The sequence below is a fragment of the Lissotriton helveticus genome, chromosome 10 (genome assembly GCF_964261635.1).
Source record: "Lissotriton helveticus chromosome 10, aLisHel1.1, whole genome shotgun sequence".
NCBI lineage: Eukaryota > Metazoa > Chordata > Amphibia > Caudata > Salamandridae > Lissotriton > Lissotriton helveticus.
In genome coordinates this window covers 1,190,022,851-1,190,045,028 of record NC_136071.1, presented here as the reverse complement: position 1 = coordinate 1,190,045,028, position 22,178 = coordinate 1,190,022,851, and the positions used below count along the sequence as shown (strand labels likewise).

Below are 22,178 nucleotides of genomic sequence, written 5' to 3'. Positions count from 1 at the left end.
CCCAAAATCCGAAAGAAGAGCCCCCCCCCCCATGAGAGAGCCCCAGGGAAGGAGCGCTCTCTGCCCCACCCCTGGCTGCGGTTGGGGACCTGGGTGCTTTGAACCCTAACCCAGGCAAGGAGCTCTCTCTGCCCTCCCTACCCCAGTGGGAGAGCACCTGCGTGCTCTACCCTCCACCCTACACCTGTGGAAGAGCTCACCACCCCTCCCGCTCCCTCCCTCCCTCGTGGGAGAGCACCCGTGTGCTCGGGTCTGTGCTCCACTCCATGGCCAGGAGTCGGAGCTCACTCCCCCTCCCCCTGTGGGAGAGCACCTGTGAGCTCAGTGCTGTGCCCCCTCCCTCCTCCTGTGGGTGAGCACCTGTGCGCTCAGTCCTGTGCCCCCTCCCTCCTCCTGTGGGTGAGCACCTGTGCGCTCAGTCCTGTGCTGCGCTCAGTCCTGTGCTCCCCCTAACTTCTCCTGTGGGTGAGCACCTGTGCACTCAGTCCTGTGCTCCCCCTCCCTCCTCCTGTGGGTGAGCACCTGTGCGCTCAGTCCTATGCTACCCCTCCCTCCTCCTGTGGGTGAGCACCTGTGCGCTCAGTCCTGTGCTCCTCCTCCCTCCTCCTGTGGGTGAGCACCTGTGCGCTCAGTCCTGTGCTCCTCCTCCCTCCTCCTGTGGGTGAGCACCTGTGCCCTCAGTCCTGTGCTCCTCCCTCCTGTGGGTGAGCACCTGTGCGCTCAGTCCTATGCTCCTCCTCCCTCCTCCTGTGGGTGAGCACCTGTGCGCTCAGTCCTGTGCCCCCTCCCTCCTCCTGTGAGAGTGCACCTGTGCCCTTAGTCCTGTGCCCCCCTCCCTCCTCCTGTGGGTGAGCACCTGTGCGCCAGTCCTGTGCTCCGCTCCAGGGCCCGGAGGAGGAGTCCCGTCTGCCCTCCCCCTGTGGAGGGAGTGCTCTGAGAGTTTCTCCTCCTCCCCTGTGGAGGGAGTGCCTGTGAGGGCTCCCTCCTCCTCCTCCTCTCACAGGAGCCGGCTGCTCTCGAGTTACTGCTGCTCGATCCTGTCCGAGTCCAGGTCCCTCGAAGCTCAGGACAGAGGGGCATGGCCCCGGAGGACGCACGCCGCCGCCTGTGAGTACTCACAACCCTACTCTGCGCCGACGCGGGGACAGAGAGAAGCATGGGGGCTGGGGGCACAGGCAGGGGGTACAGGAAGGTGTCCTGTGGGTCTCCTGTGGTACAGCTTCAGCTTCGGGACGGGGGGAGGGAAGGGGTGCTGTCTGCAGCCTGTGAGTAAAGCGATAGCCAGGGGACATGGAGGGAAGCTGTCAGTAACCTGTGAGTAAAGCAATGGACGGGGGTGGGGTGTGGGAGGAAGCTGTGAGCAGCCGGTGAGTACAGGCAGGGGAGGGGAGCTGTGAGCAGCCTGTGAGTACAGGCAGAGACAGGGGAAGGGGAGCTGTGAGCAGCCTGTGAGTACAGGCAGAGACAGGCGAAAGAGAGCTATCAGCAGCCTGTTAGTACAGCCAGAGACAGGGGGGGGCTGTCAGCAGCCTGTGAGTACAGCCACAGACAGGGGAAGGGAAGCTGTCAGAAGCCTGTGAGTACAGCCAGAGACAGGGGGGGAGCTGTCAGCAGCCTGTGAGTACAGCCACAGACAGGGGAAGGGAAGCTGTCAGAAGCCTGTGAGTACAGACAGGGGAGCTGTAAGCAGCCTGTGAGTACAGCCAAAGACAGGCGAAAGAGAGCTGTCAGCAGCCTGTGAGTACAGCCAGAGACAGGGGGGGAGCTGTCAGCAGCCTGTGAGTACAGCCAGAGACAGGGGGGAGCTGTCAGCAGCCTGTGAGTACAACCAGGGGAAGGGGAGCTGTCAGCAACCTGTGAGTACATCACCTTCCGCTCTTTGGTTGGGGGGGCTCCCCGGGCGCCGTTTAACCCCCAGCCCCTCTGGCCTCACACACACTAGCCCTGGGGGCCCCTCTGGCTTCACACACATTAGCCCTGGGGGCCCCTCTGGCTTCACACACATTAGCCCTGGGGCCCCTCTGGCTTCACACACATTAGCCCTGGGGGCCCCTCTGGCTTCACACACATTAGCCCTGGGGGGCCCTCTGGCTTCACGCACATTAGCCCTGGGGGGCCCTCTGGCTTCACGCACACAGCCCTGGGGGGCCCTCTAGCTTCACACACACTAGTCCTGGGGGCCCGTCTGGCTTCACGCACACTAGCCCTGGGGGCCCCTCTGGCCTCACACACACTAGCCCTGTGGGCCCCTCTGGCTTCACGCACACTAGCCCTGGGGGCCCCTCTGGCTTCACGCACACTAGCCCTGGGGGCCCCTCTGGCCTCACACACACTAGCCCTGGGGGGCCCTCTGGCTTCACACACACTAGCCCTGGAGGCCGCTCTGGCTTCACACAAACTAGTCCTGGGGCCCCTCTGGCTTCACACACATTAGCCCTGGGGGGGCCCTATGGCTTCACACACATTAGCCCTGGGGGCCCCTATGGCTTCACACACATTAGCCCTGGGGGCCCCTCTGGCTTAACGCACACTAGTCCTGGGGCCCCTCTGGCTTCACACACATTAGTCCTGGGGGCCCCTCTGGCTTCATGCACATTAGCCCGGGGGCCCCTCTGGCCTCACACACACTAGTCCTGGGGGCCCGTCTGGCTTCACGCACACTAGCCCTGGGGGCCCCTCTGGCTTCACACACATTAGCCCTGGGGGCCCCTCTGGCTTCACACACATTAGCCCTGGGGCCCCTCTGGCTTCACACACATTAGCCCTGGGGGCCCCTCTGGCTTCACACACATTAGCCCTGGGGGGCCCTCTGGCTTCACGCACATTAGCCCTGGGGGGCCCTCTGGCTTCACGCACACAGCCCTGGGGGGCCCTCTAGCTTCACACACACTAGTCCTGGGGGCCCGTCTGGCATCACGCACACTAGCCCTGGGGGCCCCTCTGGCCTCACACACACTAGCCCTGGGGGCCCCTCTGGCTTCACACACATTAGCCCTGGGGGCCACTCTGGCCTCACACACACTAGCCCTGGGGGCCCCTCTGGCTTCACACACATTAGCCCTGGGGGCCCCTCTGGCTTCACACACATTAGCCCTGGGGCCCCTCTGGCTTCACACACATTAGCCCTTGGGGCCCCTCTGGCTTCACACACATTAGCCCTGGGGGGCCCTCTGGCTTCACGCACATTAGCCCTGGGGGGCCCTCTGGCTTCACGCACACAGCCCTGGGGGGCCCTCTAGCTTCACACACACTAGTCCTGGGGGCCCATCTGGCTTCACGCACACTAGCCCTGGGGGCCCCTCTGGCCTCACACACACTAGCCCTGTGGGCCCCTCTGGCTTCACGCACACTAGCCCTGGGGGCCCCTCTGGCTTCACGCACACTAGCCCTGGGGGCCCCTCTGGCCTCACACACACTAGCCCTGGGGGGCCCTCTGGCTTCACACACACTAGCCCTGGAGGCCGCTCTGGCTTCACACAAACTAGTCCTGGGGCCCCTCTGGCTTCACACACATTAGCCCTGGGGGGGCCCTATGGCTTCACACACATTAGCCCTGGGGGCCCCTATGGCTTCACACACATTAGCCCTGGGGGCCCCTCTGGCTTAACGCACACTAGTCCTGGGGCCCCTCTGGCTTTACACACATTAGCCCTGGGGGCCCCTTTGTCTTCACACACATTAGTCCTGGGGGCCCCTCTGGCTTCATGCACATTAGCCCGGGGGCCCCTCTGGCCTCACACACACTAGTCCTGGGGGCCCGTCTGGCTTCACGCACACTAGCCCTGGGGGCCCCTCTGGCTTCACACACATTAGCCCTGGGGGCCCCTCTGGCTTCACACACATTAGCCCTGGGGCCCCTCTGGCTTCACACACATTAGCCCTGGGGGCCCCTCTGGCTTCACACACATTAGCCCTGGGGGCCCGTCTGGCTTCACGCACACTAGCCCTGGGGGCCCCTCTGGCCTCACACACACTAGCCCTGGGGGCCCCTCTGGCTTCACACACATTAGCCCTGGGGGCCCCTCTGGCCTCACACACATTAGCCCTGGGGGCCCCTCTGGCTTCACACACATTAGCCCTGGGGGCCCCTCTGGCTTCACACACTAGCCCTGGGGGCCCCTCTGGCTTCACGCACACTAGCCCTGGGGGCCCCTCTGGCCTCACACACACTAGCCCTGGGGGCCCCTCTGGCTTCACGCACATTAGCCCTGGGGGCCCCTCTGGCTTCACACACACTAGCCCTGGGGGCCCCTCTGGCTTCACGCACACTAGTCCTGGGGGCCCCTCTGGCTTCACGCACACAGCCCTGGGGGCCCCTCTGGCTTCACGCACACAGCCCTGGGGGGCCCATCGAACAGGGCCCCTGCCTGCCGCAGGAAGTGCCTCCATTTGAAATTACGGGACCAAATTAGCGCCTCGGAGCAGAGAACATGTGCCCCGTGGCGCCCAGCGGTGATTGTCGGCAGTCGTATGCGCTTTAATGGGTTGAGGGGGCGACTCTGTTGTTCTTCGGAGTTGAAAAGCCTCGAAGGGAACAAAAGACGCCTCCGCGCCCAGCGAGGGGATGACTCGAGCTTTTAGAATAATTAGAGCCGGTGTTTATAGCACTTTCATCTAAAACGCTTCACAGAACAGCGTGTACAGCTCGAACCCACTCTAACCTGAGAATAGATTCATCGTCCCTGGAAGGATGAAGAGATCAGTTGTCCGTGCTAGGATCTCAACCTTAGACCTTCAGGTCAAACATCGATGTCAGCTGTGAGCGTTGAACCCACTGAGGTTCATAACCGTCTGTCTGTTGCGTCAGCGCACAGAGACAGCATCTGTTGTGTGTATTTTATGTGTATTGTATATGACACTTTCTATGTAGGCCTGCGGTGACGTATCTTGCTGTTCTTGGTTCCCCATCACAGACTGGTGTCTGGTTCTGCTTGGAAGGCGCGCTAGAACGGTCTGTGCTCCTGTCTGTGTTAGGGGATGGGTCGGCTTCAGTGAGCTATGAGGGAATCCCTTAGGCAGATTATCTGCATACACTGTTTCTGAGCCTGATGTGTGCACTCCTGGCTTCTTTGTGTGTTCGCCTGTTTCTGTTTCCACGACGGGCCTCTTGTGTACATACACTTTGCTCTGTCTGTTCTTGTGCACAGAGCTTGCACGACGGGCCTTGCACATACACTTTGCTTGGCCGCCTCTGTACACACAGCTTGCACACCGGCTATCTTATGTAGATACACTTTGCTCTGCCTGCTCTTGTGCACACAGCTTACACACCGGGCCTCTTGTGTACATACACTTTGCTCTGCCAGCTCTTGTGCACACAGCTTGCACGACGGGCTTTTGCACATACACTTTGCTCTGCCTGCTCTTGTGCACACAGCTTACACGCCGGACCTCTTGTGTACATACACTTTGCTCTGCCTGCTCTTGTGCACACAGGGCCTCTTGTGTACATACACTTTGCTCTGCCTGTTCTTGTGCACACAGCTTACACGACGGGCCTTTGCACATACACTTTGCTCTGCCTGCTCTTGTGCGCACAGCTTGCACGAATGACGGGCCTTTGCACATACACTTTGCTCTGCCTGTTCTTGTGCACACAGCTTACACGACGGACCTCTTGTGTACATACACTTTGCTCTGCCAGCTCTTGTGCACACAGCTTGCACGACGGACCTTTGCACATACACTTTTCTCTGCCTGCTCTAGTGCACACAGCATGCACGACGGGCCTTTGCACATACACTTTGCTCTGCCTGCTCTTGTGCACACAGCTTCCACGCCGGACCTCTTGTGTACACTTTGCTCTGCCTGTTCTTGTGCACACAGCATGCACGACGGGCCTTTGCACATACACTTTGCTCTGCCTGCTCTTGTGCACACAGCTTGCACGACGGACCTTTGCACATACACTTTTCTCTGCCTGCTCTAGTGCACACAGCATGCACGACGGGACTTTGCACATACACTTTGCTCTGCCTGCTCTTGTGCACACAGCTTCCACGCCGGACCTCTTGTGTACACTTTGCTCTGCCTGTTCTTGTGCACACAGCATGCACGACGGGCCTTTGCACATACACTTTGCTCTGCCAGCTCTTGTGCACACAGCTTCCACGCCGGACCTCTTGTGTACACTTTGCTCTGCCTGCTCTTGTGCACACAGCTTGGCCGAGCTTGCTGGAGTCCTGTAGTTTGGACTCTGCACACGCCTGTCGCTGCCTGTCACCCGATCCCGGGGCTCTCACTGTGGGAACGCTCCTCGGCCCCAGTCACAGGGTCACAGCTGTTGTGAGCATCGGATCCAAGAGGCGCCCAGAGGCCGGGGTGTGTTCACGCAGCGCTAAGCGCAGGGACAGTCGTCGTGTGAGTGTTTATTGGAAGGATTGTGTTTTTAGCTCGCGCCGGTGCGCTGTGTTAGAAGTGATACCCCCCCCCCCCCCCCCCTCTCTCTCTGTACCAAGCCCCAAACAAGCACTACACAATCCAACAGTCGATGCTGTTGTAAAGTGACAGGTGATTACTGTAGCGCCAAGAATGCCTCGGCGGAGGCCGGCCGGACCCAACCGCTGGTGCCAAACAGAGACGCAAAGATTCATCCGATAACATTCCGGGCCCCGAGGATTGATTTTAGCAGCTGTGACAAACTGCACCGATTACAAGTACCCCCCCCCCCCCCCCCCCCCCGCCACCAATAAAGGAAACAATTTGTGAACTTTGGAGCATTTCGCACCAAAATCTGCCCATTTGTGCGTTCACTGTGTCATGTTCACCCTCTACATTTCTGCGCGTCTTATTTGCTGAAAAATAACAACGGAGACAAAACTCCGAAGTTTAGTTTTCTTGTAATGGCAATGTTTGCAAACCGGGGGTCACGCGGGGGTCGCAAATGAACGACGTGATCGTAATCAGGGCCCATATGTTGAATGATCGTAATCGACGCATATAAAGGCAGAGTAAACACATTTGTATGTCATATTTCCGAGGCATTTTACATGTTTTTCTGTTGTTTTTTTAATAGCTTTTTCGTTTTATTAAAAGATCATATAGCGCACTACGATATAGGATTAAATGAATATATATTTCACGTTTAAAAAAAAAATATATATTCCACATTTCTAAGTTAAAAAATATTTAAAAAGTGTCACGTTTTTATAACAAAGTTTTATCATATATACTTTTAAAATAACTTTCTCAGTGGTACTTCAGTGACCAGCAGTTCATGGCCTGAATCCTTGCGAGGCCCACTTGTCTCTACATCCTTCCGAGGCCGGTAAATTGAGACTCATGACATTGGATAATGCCATCTATTTACAGCGTTTTGAAATACCCAAAGTGAGGCAGGAAGCGCTATATAGTCGTGCTGTGTGATAATGCAATGCTGCTCAATTTGGAACTTTAATTTAAAGGGCTTTTGTCGGGCTGTGTACGAATACAGGAATATACAGCTGATCCCGTGTCACTGGAGAGGGGTGAGCGAGAGGTGTTTCAGGAAGGCCTTGGTTGACGATTGTCACTTTTGTAATGCACCGTTTGCTACCTCTTGTATTTTGTTGGCTCACGATTGTAATTTTTGACTCATTTAATGTAACGTTTGCTTTTGTATTTTGCTCACTTGTAATGTTCTCATGTATCAGTTCTGTTCCTATTGTGAAGCGCTCTGACACCTTCGGGTAGAGTCCGCGCTATATAAAAACGCACAAATAAATAATAAATAAATAAATCTCCTGCAGGGCACATGGACCAGGGGACACATCTCTGTGCCAGGGCCGGTGACACCCACTCACTAACGGCCCGAGCAGCCCTTCCAGGGGCCATGGGGGGGGGGGGGGATGGGAGGGATGTGGGGGGGGGGGGGGGGGGGGGCAGAAGACCTGGTGGAAGGGAAGTGGTCTGGCAGAGGAGGGAAACTGAAGTGTGGGGACGGAAGGACTGTGGAGAGAAAGAGAAGAAAGCCAAGTTAGGTGTTCGACCAGTTATTATTTTTATTTGTTTTAATTCGGTTTTCCATATATGATTTTAAATAAAACTATACGCTTGTTTTACACCACGTTAAAAACCCACAGGGATAACGATTTACAAAACCAATCATAAAAGCAGGAACTCTTCTAGAAGTCATTGCACTGTGGTCAGCAGTGCGAGTGTGGAAAGAAGTGTCAGAGAGAAGTTTCACCAACACGACCTCGTGCCCCTCGTGAGTCAGCCCCCTGTGACGTCAGTCTCAGCAGGCGCTCCAGGGACTCGTCCAACGTGATTGGATGAGCTCACTGTCGCCAGATGCTCCTGGGATGTCACGCTTCCGGTTTGGCTAACCACCTGTGGGTGACGTCATGGATGCGTGAGTCGGTTTCAGACATGAGGAGTCTACGGGGGCCGAGCATGGACAATATTATTATTAGGGTTTCAGCCACAGCTTGTAGACATCTGAAGTGAACGCCACCAGTGGACCCTACCAAAAACTTACTTTAGGCTTGGAGCCTGCACATTGCTTCCTATTGGTTGATTTTATTGTCAGTCTCAGGCACTGGCTTCTGTGTGATGGCTTGCCTTCCTCTCCTTGTGTTTTTCCTGCTCCTCAGGGCACAAGTCCTAAAAAAAGAAGTGGGGGACGCTGACGTCACAACAGGAAGTGACGTCACGAAAGGTGGCTTGCACCATCAGACTCATTGCCTCCCCTCGCTCACCCCTTAGATGCGATTGCGTCAGAGAAGCCAGCGCGTGAGCAGCGTTCTGAATAGGCTCCGATCTCGCCCCAGAGAGGCCAAAGAGTGAATGTGTGGCTCCATTTGCTCCAGTTATCGAGCTACCGGTAAAATAAGTGGGGGGACGCTGTCCACCCGCGTGGTACCCCGACTCGAGCCCTGCTTCTCCTCAGGACTGGCTGCCGCGCGTTTTGGAATGCCGCTGAGCTAGGGGCTGATTTCATTGACGGGGACCTGCGTGTACTGAACGAAATTCGTTTTGCTTTAACCCCTCCGCTGCGCCGAACGTTCCACGCTGGTGCGGAATGTTCTATTGCGCGGGCGGGGCCGGAACGTTCAGCGGACGTACGCAGCACTACCGAGGTAGTGCACACAACGTCCGCTGGAACGTGCCCCACACGGAAGGGGTTAATTATTTCGAAGTACATTCAGGTCTCCATGAACGAAATCAGCCCCCACCGCAGTAAAATCAGCCCCCAGCTCGGCCGCATTTCAAAATGCCCGGTAGTCAGTCCTTCCCTGCTTCTCCTGAAGGACGGCTTCTCGTTCATCCGTTCAATTGGCTGCATTGCATCCTTCCACTTACATTACTTTTTTAGGCCAAGCCTGGGCAGCACATCGCTGCTCTACGAGGCATGCTGCATTAGAGTATGGACTTGAAGCTCCGCCCACTCTACGCCCATATTTTTCATTGGTTTGTTTCATTGTTCTTTGCAAATCCTGACTTCTGATTCGTTAGTAGGCTTGTTAGTCCTTCCTTAGTACCAACTTGTCTTAATTTGTAACCTCCCACGAGGACTGGCCCTTTTATTTCTGTTGTCACAATGTGAGGAAAAACAGCCCAAATTACAACCGATGCCCAGGCTGCTGGCACAAGACGCCTCTTAGTTCCCATTTTGAACAGTTACCAAATAAAGAGACGGGCGCTGGAAGCGGGAATGCAAGAACAGAGTTTTATTTCTCATGAGGAGAGCCTGTCATTTCGGACACGCGCACAATGTCTTCAAGAGGTGCTCTAACCGCATCTCTGAGGCCTGGCCTCTTATACACAGTTTTATGGCTTTATTACATTTGTGACATCCGTGGTATTGCTTTGAAGTACGGAAAAGGCATCTTTGGAATCCCCGGTTCAGGCCCGTTCCCACACACATCTACAGTAGAGTTCCCACCCCAATCTCAGCATGTGGTGGTTGTCGCGCAGCTGGACATTCCGCTGGGAACGGGAAAGTGGGTGATCGGTCGGATCTGGAGGTGTGAGGGTATTGATTAACCACCGCTCCTTTGATGTGAGGCGAGGTCCTACTGTAGGGGGCAATAAACTGCATCTGTCGGGCTAGGTGATGGCCTGGGATCAGGCCGGGCAATCGGGCAGGGAGGAAGGGGTTGTCAGAAAGGGGGTGTTCCATGAATGGGATGAAAGAGCGAGGGGGTTCAGCACGGGATATGGCTCGGAGACAGGGTCGCGTTAGAGGTGCGTTTATGGCCCAAGCAGGAGAGACCGGGGGCTGTTGAGGCGCGGGGGAATGCTTGCGAGGCTGGGGAGTGAGGGGGAGAGACGCGCAGGCTATTGGCAGTGGGCAGAGAGGTCATGACACACAAAATGGCTGCCACCTACGTTCGTGATGGGGCCTAAAAGGGACAAGATGGCGTGGCCACTGCTTCGTGATTTTCGCTTTACTTTCAACAGTGGCTGTGGTGAACACAAATGAACGCCGCTTATGTACATATACATTGTCATTTTCCACAAATGTATGTCTTATTTAGTCTATAAGCACTTTTTTCTTCCATGAGTTTTTCCTACTGCAGGCACGACATGCTTTCCTGCAACATTCAGCGCGCAATGCAGGCTTTCACTTTCGGAGCAGCCCGGGACAATGGCGGCCGCTTCTTTGAATAGGTCTCACATTTACAGGCGTTTGAGCTAATGGCATTACCAATGACAATGCCTTTTATTTATGTGTTAATTACCAAAACAGATAAATAAAAGGCATTGTCATTTACAATGCCAATAGCTTGAACTCTTGCAAAAGCGATATCTATTGCATTGCAAATGCTTGTTTTCTTTCAGCGCTCTGAGAAACACCATGTATTTACAAGTTCTCTCCCTCATGCTGCTTCGCTCCCCCAAAGGTGACCTTCCCCACCACGCTCCATGTCACTTCCACATTGCTCGCACTGCTTTCTCCGCCCCTCCCTGGATTTAACATTGTGGTTTTTTTTGGGGGGGGGGGATTTCTCCCCGGTCCCCAGCCTCAAGCACCTCCATTTCTCCCTTGCCCCCCCCCCGCCCACTCACCCACATACACTCCTCTGTTGCTCTACCGACCCCTCACTCTCCATAACATTTTTTACATTAATTGTATTTCTTGGAGGGTCCAGTAGCTACCATCTGGTGCCAGGTTGTTCTGCAACACAAAAGACAAAATACACTTTTCTGCTGCAAAATTACTTTTTTATTTACCAATCCAAATTGCATCCACCATCTTGAATCAATCGATAAGCAACGCGCTCAAGTCCTTCCCCAGGTGTGTGCATGCATGATAATGTGCACACATACATCATCACCCGTGCGCGCACCTCGGGGATGACGTGGCACCCGCAGCGACCTATTTATTTATGTGTGTTTGCTGATGTTTACTTTTTGCTTTCTTCAAATGCAGCATAGCCTCTCCATTGGCTTTGTCAGTGGTTCTTTTCAGTGTGCTGTATTTGTACACCTGAGATACTGTTGTATTGATGCAATCGTTGAGACCCTAGCCCCCCACCCCCACCAATATTAATACATTGGAAAATGATGGGTGTTTCCGGTGAAACTTTCTCAAAATAAAATCAGAGTAAGCATTATAAGGTTTTAGCAGAGGCCGCCCCCGAATGGGGCTCGAGGACCTGCGCCATAACAGCCGCCAGCGCCCACGGGGAACCGATCTGGTTAGCCCTCTCCTCCCCCTTCCTAGGAACAAAGGGAAGAGAGAACGGGAGATGGGATATAAGGCGATGCTCCCCCTGGGCTGCTCATATTGCATCAGGGAGCTGGGGGAGCGGCGCCAACGGATTTTGAGTCCCCACACCTGCAACAGCAGCGTCGCAGTGCTGACAGAGACGAAAAGGAACGAATGGTGCAACGATTAGCGATAGAGACACACCGGGCGGCGTGTAGAAGTAAGGTCACTCACTTTGGGATGCCTCACGGCTAAGTGAAGTGGTCCAACAAAGGGGGTAGCAAACGGAGATGGCCATCGCAGCCCAGCCCCCGCCTGATGGCAGGGCACAACAGAGTGCCACCAGGTAGTGAGCTGGGGCCTAACTCCGGGAAGAAACTACCCCCATGCAATGAGAGCGCAAATCCAAGCAAAAGGGGCGGAAACAAAAGGTGTATTGGTTTGGTTAGGGAAACACACCAACAGGGCGGTGTGTAGAAGGAGGGCAACTCACTCTGGGATGCCTCACGGCTGGGTGAGTGCGTCTGACAAAAAAATCGGGGTAGCAAACAGAGACGGCACTCGCAGCGAAGCCGCCGCCAGACGGCAGGGCACTGGAGAGACTAGCAAGGTAGCGAGTTGGGGCCTGGCTCCGGGGAAAGGCTAACCCTCACACGCAGAGGGCCGTGGAAAACAACAAAGAACAATCTACGAGTTGTCAGGGCGATTTACGACCCTAGGGTATGCAAATGAGCAAAAGACTAGTCAGTGATTTATGGCTGATGATTTATGATACCCATGTAGAATGATTTATGACAACAAAATGATGACAGATTTCTGACAGAATGATTTATGACATCACGATGATTTATGACCATGATTTATGATGATCAGGCAGAGTGATTTGTGCCAACAAGATTATGACCAATTGGCTGATGATTTATGATGCCTATGCAGAATGAGTTATGACAACGAAATGATGGCCAATTTGTGACAGAATGATTTATGACCCCTGACTTATGAAGTCCAAACGACACTGAGTGATTTCCAAATTTGTGATAATGTATGATAATAATTTATGACCCCGGCTCCGTGAAGGTGTCCAGGAGAGTTGTACAAATATGACGTACTTAATGGGTAATAAAACTGCGGCCAACAACCACCACAAAAACAATGACTGTTGGCTGTGTGTAGTAATGCAGATACAGAAGTATGGTACGGTTCCCGGAATGGGCGCAGTGCGGCTGTTATGTCAAAAATTGAAATTCATCTCAGATGGTTGAAAAATGTGCATTTGGTCTTTGATGTAATATCAAAAGTATTGTATTTTCTTCTCAAACTCTGAAATAATGTATAATAAAATGAGTGTTGGTGGAGTCAAAGGATAAAGGTGAGGGAAATGTGAAGAAAGAGGGGAGAGAAGGAAGGAAAGAGTTAAGCAAGATGGGAGGAAAAACAAGAAAGGAACCTGGAATAGGAGTTTGAATTTGTTTAGAAAAGAAAAGTGCAACTGGTGCACTGGCGGCCAGCTCAGCAGAGAGGCCTGGTGTTGTATGGTCGTGGAGTGTAAAGACCATGTTCAGCCTCCAGAGCATTGGATGCTCTCATGAGGGCAGAGTTAGGAGCAGGCTCTGGTGGGCAGTATGAGAACCTTTCCCCCATGTCCCTGTGGGGAGCAGACACTGGTTGGCAGTGTAAGCTGGCACTGTGTTGGGCAGCATGATAAACTGGTACTATGTAGGGCAGTATGATCATTTGGCACTGTGCTCAGCCGCATGATAAGCTGGCACTGTGATGGGCAGTTTTATATGATGTCCTTGAGGTGGAAAGTAAAAAGCCAGCATTGGTGAGCAGTGTGGGGTGGGGGCACGGGTGAGAAATGTACAGGCGAGAAGTGTGTGCAGCTGGCACTGCTGGGCAGTTTGATTAGTAGGCATTTGTGGGCAGTATGAGGATCATGTTCTGGGGTAGGAGGCAGTGTAAAAATGTGACATTGGCGAGCTGGGCAAGAAGCTGGCACCTGCAAGCTGCATAGAAAGCTAATGCTGCTGGGCAACGCCAGCTGGCATTGATGGGCAGTGAGAAGCTGGTATTTGATGGGCAATGAGGAGCGGGCATTCATGACAGCGAGGAGCTGGCATTTGGTAAGCAGTAAGGAGCTGGCATCGACAGAGGAGCTGGCATTGATGGACAGCGAGGAGCAAGCATTGGTGGGCATTGATGAGCTGGCATTGATGGGCAGTGAGGAGGTGGCATTGAGGGGCAGTGAGGAGCTGGCATTAGTGGGCTGCAAGTGCATCACTGGGCAGCAAGGAGCTGGCATTGGTGGGCAGCAAGGAGCTGGCATTGGTGGGCAGTGAGGAGCTGGCATTGGTGGGCAGTGAGGAGCTGGCATTGGTGGGCAGTGAGGAGCTGGCATTGGTGGGCAGTGAGGAGCTGGCATTGGTGGGCAGTGAGGAGCTGGCATTGGTGGGCAGTGAGGAGCTGGCATTGATGGGCAGTGAGGAGCTGGCATTGATGGGCAGTGAGGAGCTGCCATTGATGGGCAGTGAGGAGCTGCCATTGATGGGCAGTGAGGAGGTGGCATTGAGGGGCAGTGAGGAGCTGGCATTGGTGGGCTGCAAGGAGCTGGCATTGGTGGGCAGTGAGGAGCAGGCATTGGTTGGCAGTGAGGAGCTGGCATTGGTGGGCAGCGAGGAGCTGGCATTGGTGGGCAGTGAGGAACTGGCATTGGTTGGCAGTGAGGAGCTGTCATTGGTTGGCAGTGAGGAGCTGGCATTGGTTGGTAGTGAGGAGCTGGCATTGGTTGGCAGTGAGGAGCTGGCATTGGTTGGCAGTGAGGAACTGGCATTGGTTGGCAGTGAGGAGCTGGCATTGGTTGGCAGTGAGGAGCTGGCATTGGTTGGCAGTGAGGAGCTGGCATTGGTTGGCAGTGAGGAACTGGCATTGGTTGGCAGTGAGGAGCTGGCATTGGTTGGCAGTAAGGAACTGGCATTGGTTGGCAGTGAGGAGCTGGCATTGGTGGGCACCAGCAATGTATAGGACTTTAAGCTCCACTTCTCTCACCGACAGCTTTCATTGGCACCAAGTTCCCTTGTAGTGTCCGTGCAGTAGGATCACTAGAGGGAGGAGCCCACGGTGGGCACGGCAGACACCTGCCCTCTTCTGCTCTTGGCAGCACACCCACAGGGATACCTGCAGTAGCTGCTGAGTGTTTTATGGAGAGGGATCTTCTTGCACTGATCAATAACATGTTTGAGCCCCTTCCTTGCACCCTAGCCTACTGCACCTAGTTACCAGTGCATGGCACAAGCCCTGGCAGGCCTGTATCTCACCCCTCGCGGGAGGCTGTGGTGTGGTGCCCACTGTGTATCCCGCTGGATGCACAACCTTCAGCGCAGTGGCGGCTGCAGCCAATCTAAAGTGGTGAGCGGTGTGGTGAGGGAATAAAAAGACTGACTTACCCGCAGCTACCACTGATGCAGCCGGCCACCTCGATGCTCCTCTCCTCCTGGCATCCCACGGGCCACAAAGCACAGGCTCTCCACCCTATCCAGATGCTGCTCTCATGCTATACCTTGCATGAGTGAAGCCCCAGGATTGGCCTAACCAGGCTGGTCTGACGTTCGCTCAAGCACAGGGAGCCTGTGCCTTTTCTTCACCTGGCTGTGCTACCCAGCTCAGGCTGGAAGCTGCTAAATGCGCATGTCGGTTTGGCTGGCCTTAGTCGGCCGGCCAGACTGACATCCACACTTACAAGTGCCCTCCACTCCTCCTCCCTGCCATGGACCCGCCCACCCTAGACTACGCGATCGGCTTTGGCGCTCATTCAGACACTGCTAAATAAAGTGATAATAACATTGTTTTATCAACATCTTATTTATCATCTGCTGGCTCTGAGCAGTGGGGCAACACTCCTTCGCCATTACAGAGGAGCCGCCCCTGCTTCAGCGTGTTCCTCTGCTCCAGGGTGAGCCGCTGCAGTGACGTCAGAGCGGTCCTTACATGACGAGTGGCCGTCAGGGTGAAGCACAGCAGGGGGCTTGGTTTTGAATTGTGGTTTTCCAATTTACTGTGCTTTTTGGGAGCGCCCATTCCGCGGCTACCCAGTGAGACCTCAAGCTCTCCACACTTTCAGCACCAATAGATAGATAACTTTGTTTTTAATTAGTTAAAATCATTACAAAGTACTAAAATAATATAAAAAGATTATCTAATATCCACTGCAATGAGTTAAATATGGATTTGTTGGAAAGTAATTTAAACTGACATAATTAAAAATCATCATTACTTAAAACAATGTTTATCATTTACATTAATATCAGATTATGAAAAAAAAATAAAGACCATTCATATGGACAAGATAGTTCTGAAAGTTTTTCAAAAACAACTTGTAAGAATTTAGGCACTCAGCAAAGTTCCTGTATGTCCCTTGTACTGAATGGATGAGGGGCAACACAATCCCAATTATCTCTATTCATTAAAAAGTACAATTTCAAACAAGTTAGTCCATAACTTCCAGTTTTGGTAGGATATTCTTTTATTCTTTTGGTAATTCTGATATCCTCCTTTGATCTTTTCAAACATACAGATGCAACCAACGCGTTTCGCCCCTAAACAAGAGCTTCTTCAGGACACTGTAGCTACAATATAGCAATCAATCAACACGAAGGTGGCCAAAGCGTTGTAAGGTACATTGTGTTATTCTATCTGTGAGAAAAATCTGTTTAATGCAGATTTGCCTCTCATGCTTGGAGATGCAGGATGGATTTGTTTTTATAGTAAAAAAACCTACATCTTGGGTTTGTAGTTGATTGACTAGACAAATATGCATTACATTATTTTATGGGAAAGAGAATAAAACGCATTTGGAGTTTTTTTGTCGATTTATGCTTTTATTGGTTCTGTTAAGTAAAGCTGAGAATGCAGGGAATTATAGGCGTGTGTGATAAAATTTGCATATCTTTTGGTGTCATCAGTGCAACCTGGCAGTAATGGGTGTGATTTAATTGCCATTTTGAAGGTCAGTCTTATAGCCTTGTTCCTGCTTCCAGGCCTTGCATCACCTCTGATAGAAACCTGCACCACAGGGGATTGGTGACTAAAATGACCAGTGGTTTACCTAGGGATGTATTTCAGACTGCCCTTTATTTCACTCATTAAAAGATGACAATATTTTAAAAAGTTGGCTTAATATACTAAGGGCCTAATTTAGATTTCGGCGGACAGTTTACTCCGTCGCAACGGTGACTGATATCCCATCCACAGAAATATTAATACTGTAGGATATAATGGGATTTATATTTTGGCGTACGGGATATCAGAGCCCCCCCCCCACCGAGATCTAAGGCCAAATTCCAAATGTAACAATCAGTATTTTTGATTTATGTTGGTTTATTTCCAACTTATTTTCCAGATTGCAGAGCAGTAATCCAGTTGCAGAGCAGTAATCCAGTTAGAGATCTCTGAAAGCTTGTGTGGGTTTGGTCAGGTTTTACTATGTCATCAGCATACAGCAGAATTTGTAGTCGGTGGTTCTGTATTTTGGGTGGAAATGGTCTGGCTTTGCTTAGTGCTGTGTCGATGTCGGCTGTATAGCAGCAGAAAAGTGCAGGGTCTAGTACATAACCAGCCGCAGTCGGTAGGGGAGTACCTGCCGGGCGGTGACATGGGGAGGGGGAAGGGCAGGGTGGAGGTTAGTAATGTATGGATAATGGAGGTTTGCAGGTAAGTAAACATTTAAATATATCAAACGGATTTTGTTGCACGCACTGCATCCCCAAATGCAATGCAGTTCACGCAACATAACTCCGTTTACTACCACTGTAGGTGTTTATTTACTTTCAAACACCATGGCCAATACCCACACTGATTTTTACCCAAAGTGATGGACTATAGTGAAATTATGGCCTTTAGTAATGCGGTCCGGATTACCTACGCAGTTTGTTCCCAAGAAAAACTGATGGTTGACTGTCAAAAGCAGCTGAGTAGTCGATGAAACAAGCAAATAGGGAACCATTTCTCTGTGTGATTGCAAAGAAAGCCAAGAAAGTTATAGCCACAATGGTACAATCGTGCTGCAGTTGGGTCTGGAGAGAGTTTGGACAAAATGAATGATTTGCTTACTCTTATGGATATCATTCCTGCAGAAAGAACCTCGTGTAAGCTTTGCCTTCCAATTCTTGTGGCTATTTAACAGTGACGCGTTGGATATGAACTGGTGCTCTTTGTAAAGAGGGAATAAGTGTATAAAGCAGTGATGGATGAACGCTTGAACTAATCTCAGCCGCTGGTAATCACTCGGGCCGCATCCCAATCCATTGTTATTCTGCACACCACACCACCTCAGTTTGGACCCAACCATATGCAAATCAGTCTTGATCCTGTGCCCAATGGGAACAGTCCAGCCCGAACTGCCAGAGCAGGTCCTCCCTGAACCAGGACACAAGGAACCCAGGACCAGTTTCGCCCTAGTGATCGGCTCATCAGCCGGGTACAGGTTTGGTTCCAGCGACAGTGGGCACGGGACCCATTTCTGGGCATACCCAGAGCGCATAGGGCATCAAAAACAAAAACAACCAAGTGATGGATGGAATGCCTGCATCCTCGTGCTGGTCATTGCCTCTTTCGGTCTCCAGCGCGTGGGTACTCTCCTGGTGTTTGGTTAGTAGATGCTTTGCTTGAGAGCTGCAGGTCTGTCTGTTCCTTCTGAGTTTCTCGTCTCTGGCTGTTGACCTTGTACTTGCTCGTTCTACTTGATGTTCCTGCTGCTCTTTGCAGTCTCCAGCATTTGATCTCTGTCCATACACTTGGTCACTCCTTGTCTTTGCTTGGGAGCTGCAGGTCAGTCTCTGCTTGTCTCAGTCCTTGGCCTGATATCTTCAGGAGACGTTGACCTTCCTACAGAGTGAAACTCTTGCCTGTCACTCTAGTGTTTACTTTGTATCTGTATCCTGGTTTCCTCGTAGTTGAATACTTGTTGAACAGCTTCATTTGATCCAGGAAGTGTGGTTCTGAGGAGCTGCTGTCTCTCAGGTGAATGTGGGCGTGGCCTCTGGGATGCTCCAGTGCATGTGTTGTCCCTTGGCTTTGCTGAGTTTGCATTGCTCTGAACCGGAAAGACTTTTAGCTCTTTCTCGCGAGGGATTAGTCGTGTGTATGTCTATCACTCAGAGGTGTGTGTGGCCCTCGCTCTGCCCCTAGGGGCCTTTTGTCCTTGCTTCCAGCGTGTGTTCTGGTGGACTGCTGCCTCTTGCTGCTTGCTGGGTCTAGGCATGGCCCTAGGTTTCAGGGGAGTACTGCTTTAATACTTTTCAGGCCCCAGGTGACTCAAGGAGGCCTGGGCAGTCCTCTACGTGTCTCCTCACTCCAGGAGATCCAGATGCAAGACTTTACTCAAAAGTGATATACGGTCCAGGCCGGGTCTTGACTCTTTCAGGGTATCGTGGTTGAGTAAGAGGACTTGCACTTGGGGCTGTAGATAAGGTCTCCAGCCTGCAGTGTGAGTCCAGTGCTTAATTTGAGCCAGTAGTTTCCAGTGCTTGGCACCAGCACTTAATTGTCAACACCAGCACTTATAACAGTCTGCCACATGGTTGCGCTATTTGTCTAATATGAAGATCAGCACATCACTGTATTTTATTCATTCAATATACAATAAAAATGACTAATACCTGCTACCCAGCCATTATTATCAAGTCAAGTCAAAAAGGCTTTATTTCGCTAAAAAATTTATCATAAAAGCAACATGAAAACACAATACACAGTAATTGAAAAGGTCAATAAAACACATATAAAATACTTTCCAAATTTGACTAGCAGTTCATAAAAAAAGTAACTTTTCTGAGAATGAATTAAACAGTTAATTTTAGCCTTTTGAGACGAATGGACCAAGCCCGTGATAAAAATTTGGCTAAAACACAAGCATAGGTAGGGCGGCTGTCAGACATTAAAATCCTGATTGCTGTCACATGACTGCTAGTACCCAACTGCCGACATAAGTTTTTAAGCCAAACCCTCCTTGGAATTGCATACTCTGTGCATTCAAACAAAAAATGCGCCATTGTCTCTGATTTTTTGAGCACGCAGGGCAGAGCTCAGTGGTTTGTACATGTGATTTCCAGCTTGAGGTAAGAGAATAAAGGGGAAGGGTTCCTGCTCTAAATTTAAAATATAGAGCCCTATCAAAGGGTGTTTCTATAATGTCAAGATACACTTCCCGTTTGGGTTGGTCTTTAAATTTCAAGAAGTCCTCGCTGAGTCTGCCAATGATAGTACTGGTATTTCTTTTTGTGGAGATCCAGTCCCAGTAAAGCTTCTTCAGCGTAGACTTTGGCGGAGAAGATCTACTTGTCCACGCTTCATTGAGGCCCAAATTGGCTAGCAGCAACTTCATGTCTCTTAACCATTTAATTTTATGCCACCCAGGTAATGACATGATTTCTGCAAGGCCTTGGGCGTATTTGCTGAGTTCCTCCACACGCCACAACCGCGCCCATAACAAGAGTGGTCGAAATTTCGCGAGATCATCAATTTGGCGACATCCTAGGTCCAACATTAACGGGACTGTGGGGGTTCCTTGTGGTAAAGACATGATCGCTCTACAAAATTTCTTCTCAGATCTTGGTAGAGCATCAGAGATGGATGACCCCCAGAGTTCGGCCCCATAAAGAGCAGAACTGACACCTTTGGCCGAGTAAATCTCTAGGACAGTAGCTATAGGTCTTATTTTACAGGAGCGTTGTTCTTTCAAAATAGCTCCTGTAATTCTCTTGTGAGTTAAAAGCATTTTGTCCAAATGTGGTGTCCAGTCCATTTTATGGGAGAGGCGTATCCCAAGATAATCAAAGACTTCAACCCTTTCCAGCGGTTCGGCATTCAAGATAGGAGAGCGGACTGTTTTTTTTGGGGGATTCAATACCAAGAATTTTGTCTTACTTGTGTTGATTGTCAGGCCACGATCTGCACAGAAAGATTGGAAGTTATTAAGGAGTCTTTGGAGTCCAATTGGGGTCTTAGATATTAAAAGCGTATCATCCGCGAAGAGGAGGGTTGGTATGCGTTCGCCAGCCAGGGATGGTTCATCTGAAGGTTGTTTTCGGAGATGCTCAACCACCCCATTGATGTAAAGGGAAAAGAGGGTGGGAGCCAGGACACAGCCCTGGCGCACACCTCTCTCTACCGGGATACTGTCACTTTTTTCCCCCTCTGGTCCCCACCTAATCTGGGCAAAGCTGTTTTCGTGTAGCCTAACAAGCAACACAAGCAAGTAATGAGGTAGCCCCATATCGGCCAGTACAGTCCATAGGGTCTCCATGGGTACAAGGTCAAAGGCAGTCTTTAAATCGATGAACGCGAGATAAAGACTGCCCTTGCCTACGACCACAACCTTCCAGTAGACCATCATGAGCCTAAAGGCTTGCTCAATTGTCCCAGTTCCTACTCTAAAGCCCGCCTGGTAATCTGTAAGGATTTTGTTTTCTTCTACCCAATTTAGGATTCTTAACAGTAGAACCTTACCAACTACTTTTTGGCTAACATCCAACAGGCTAATGGGCCTATAGTTTGACGGGTCATCCCTAAGGCCTTTTTTATAAATAGGGACCACCTCCGCCCCTTTCCACGAGGAGGGGACAGGGGCGCCCCTACATATAGCAACAAGTAGGGAATGGATGAGTTTTCCCCACTTTAAAGTGTCAGATTTTAGCAAGTCACCAGGTATACCATCCGGGCCAGCCGCTTTCTGTGGAATGATGGTGCCTATTGCATATTCAACCTCCTTGATAGTAAAATCAAAATCACTAGGCTGAATATTCCAGGTTAGAGGGAGCAATGTTGTGCCCATAACCCCCCCTTGGGAAACGCTCGACAGTGATTGGTCAACTTGGCGGGTATATAACTTAGAAAAATGTTTAACCCACGCCTGACTGGGAATATTGCAGGTTATCAAATCTCTGTCAGGCCTATTCCGAGCTCTAATTGCATCCCAAAAACATTTAGAGTCCTTCTTAAAACTAGCTTCTTTTAGAGTGAGCCAGTAGGCCTCCTCCCACTCCTTTTTAGCTAGACCCAGTATTCTCTTATATTCCTTCCTGGCTAGCTGTATTTGAGGTTGGAATTTGCCTTTAACGGCTTCAATTAGTCGGGACTTAGCTTTCCTGCAGGCTCCTGTAAACCAAACATACATTCCCTTGGATTTGGTCTGAGGCCTAATCCTCCCTGCGTTACCCTTGGCCCAAAAGGCTTCCCCTATAGACTTAACTGTAGCTTCGTAAATAGATGTTACTCTATCTGCTGCCGTAGCTAAATCAATAGAACCAAGTTCAGTTTGTGAGGCCACAAGAACCGCCTCTATGTTACCAAGTTTGTCAGGGTTATTAACAATTTTATCCCACTTTAGGCGCCTTCCACAGGAGGATACAATGACCATATGCAAACTTTTCGAGGGTGCTGGCAGTGCTGCATTAGACCAGGGATTCTTAATAGTTAAAGAAAGCGAGTTATGGTCGCCCTCGACAGTTGGTATGACTGTCATATCATCAACCCAATTCCAGGACCCCAAGTC

The 22,178-nt window shown here is 51.5% G+C and overlaps 1 protein-coding gene across 1 annotated transcript in view; it reads left to right on the top strand.

The window, feature by feature from the left end:
* Positions 1-967: 967 nt before the first annotated feature.
* Positions 968-22,178, top strand: part of WIPF3 (WAS/WASL interacting protein family member 3) — a 197,940-nt gene continuing 176,729 nt past the window's right edge. Inside the window, exon 1 of the mRNA XM_078664039.1 lies at positions 968-1,107. The gene's annotated coding sequence lies outside the window, so the exon portion shown is untranslated. The remainder of the gene's footprint in view (positions 1,108-22,178) is intronic.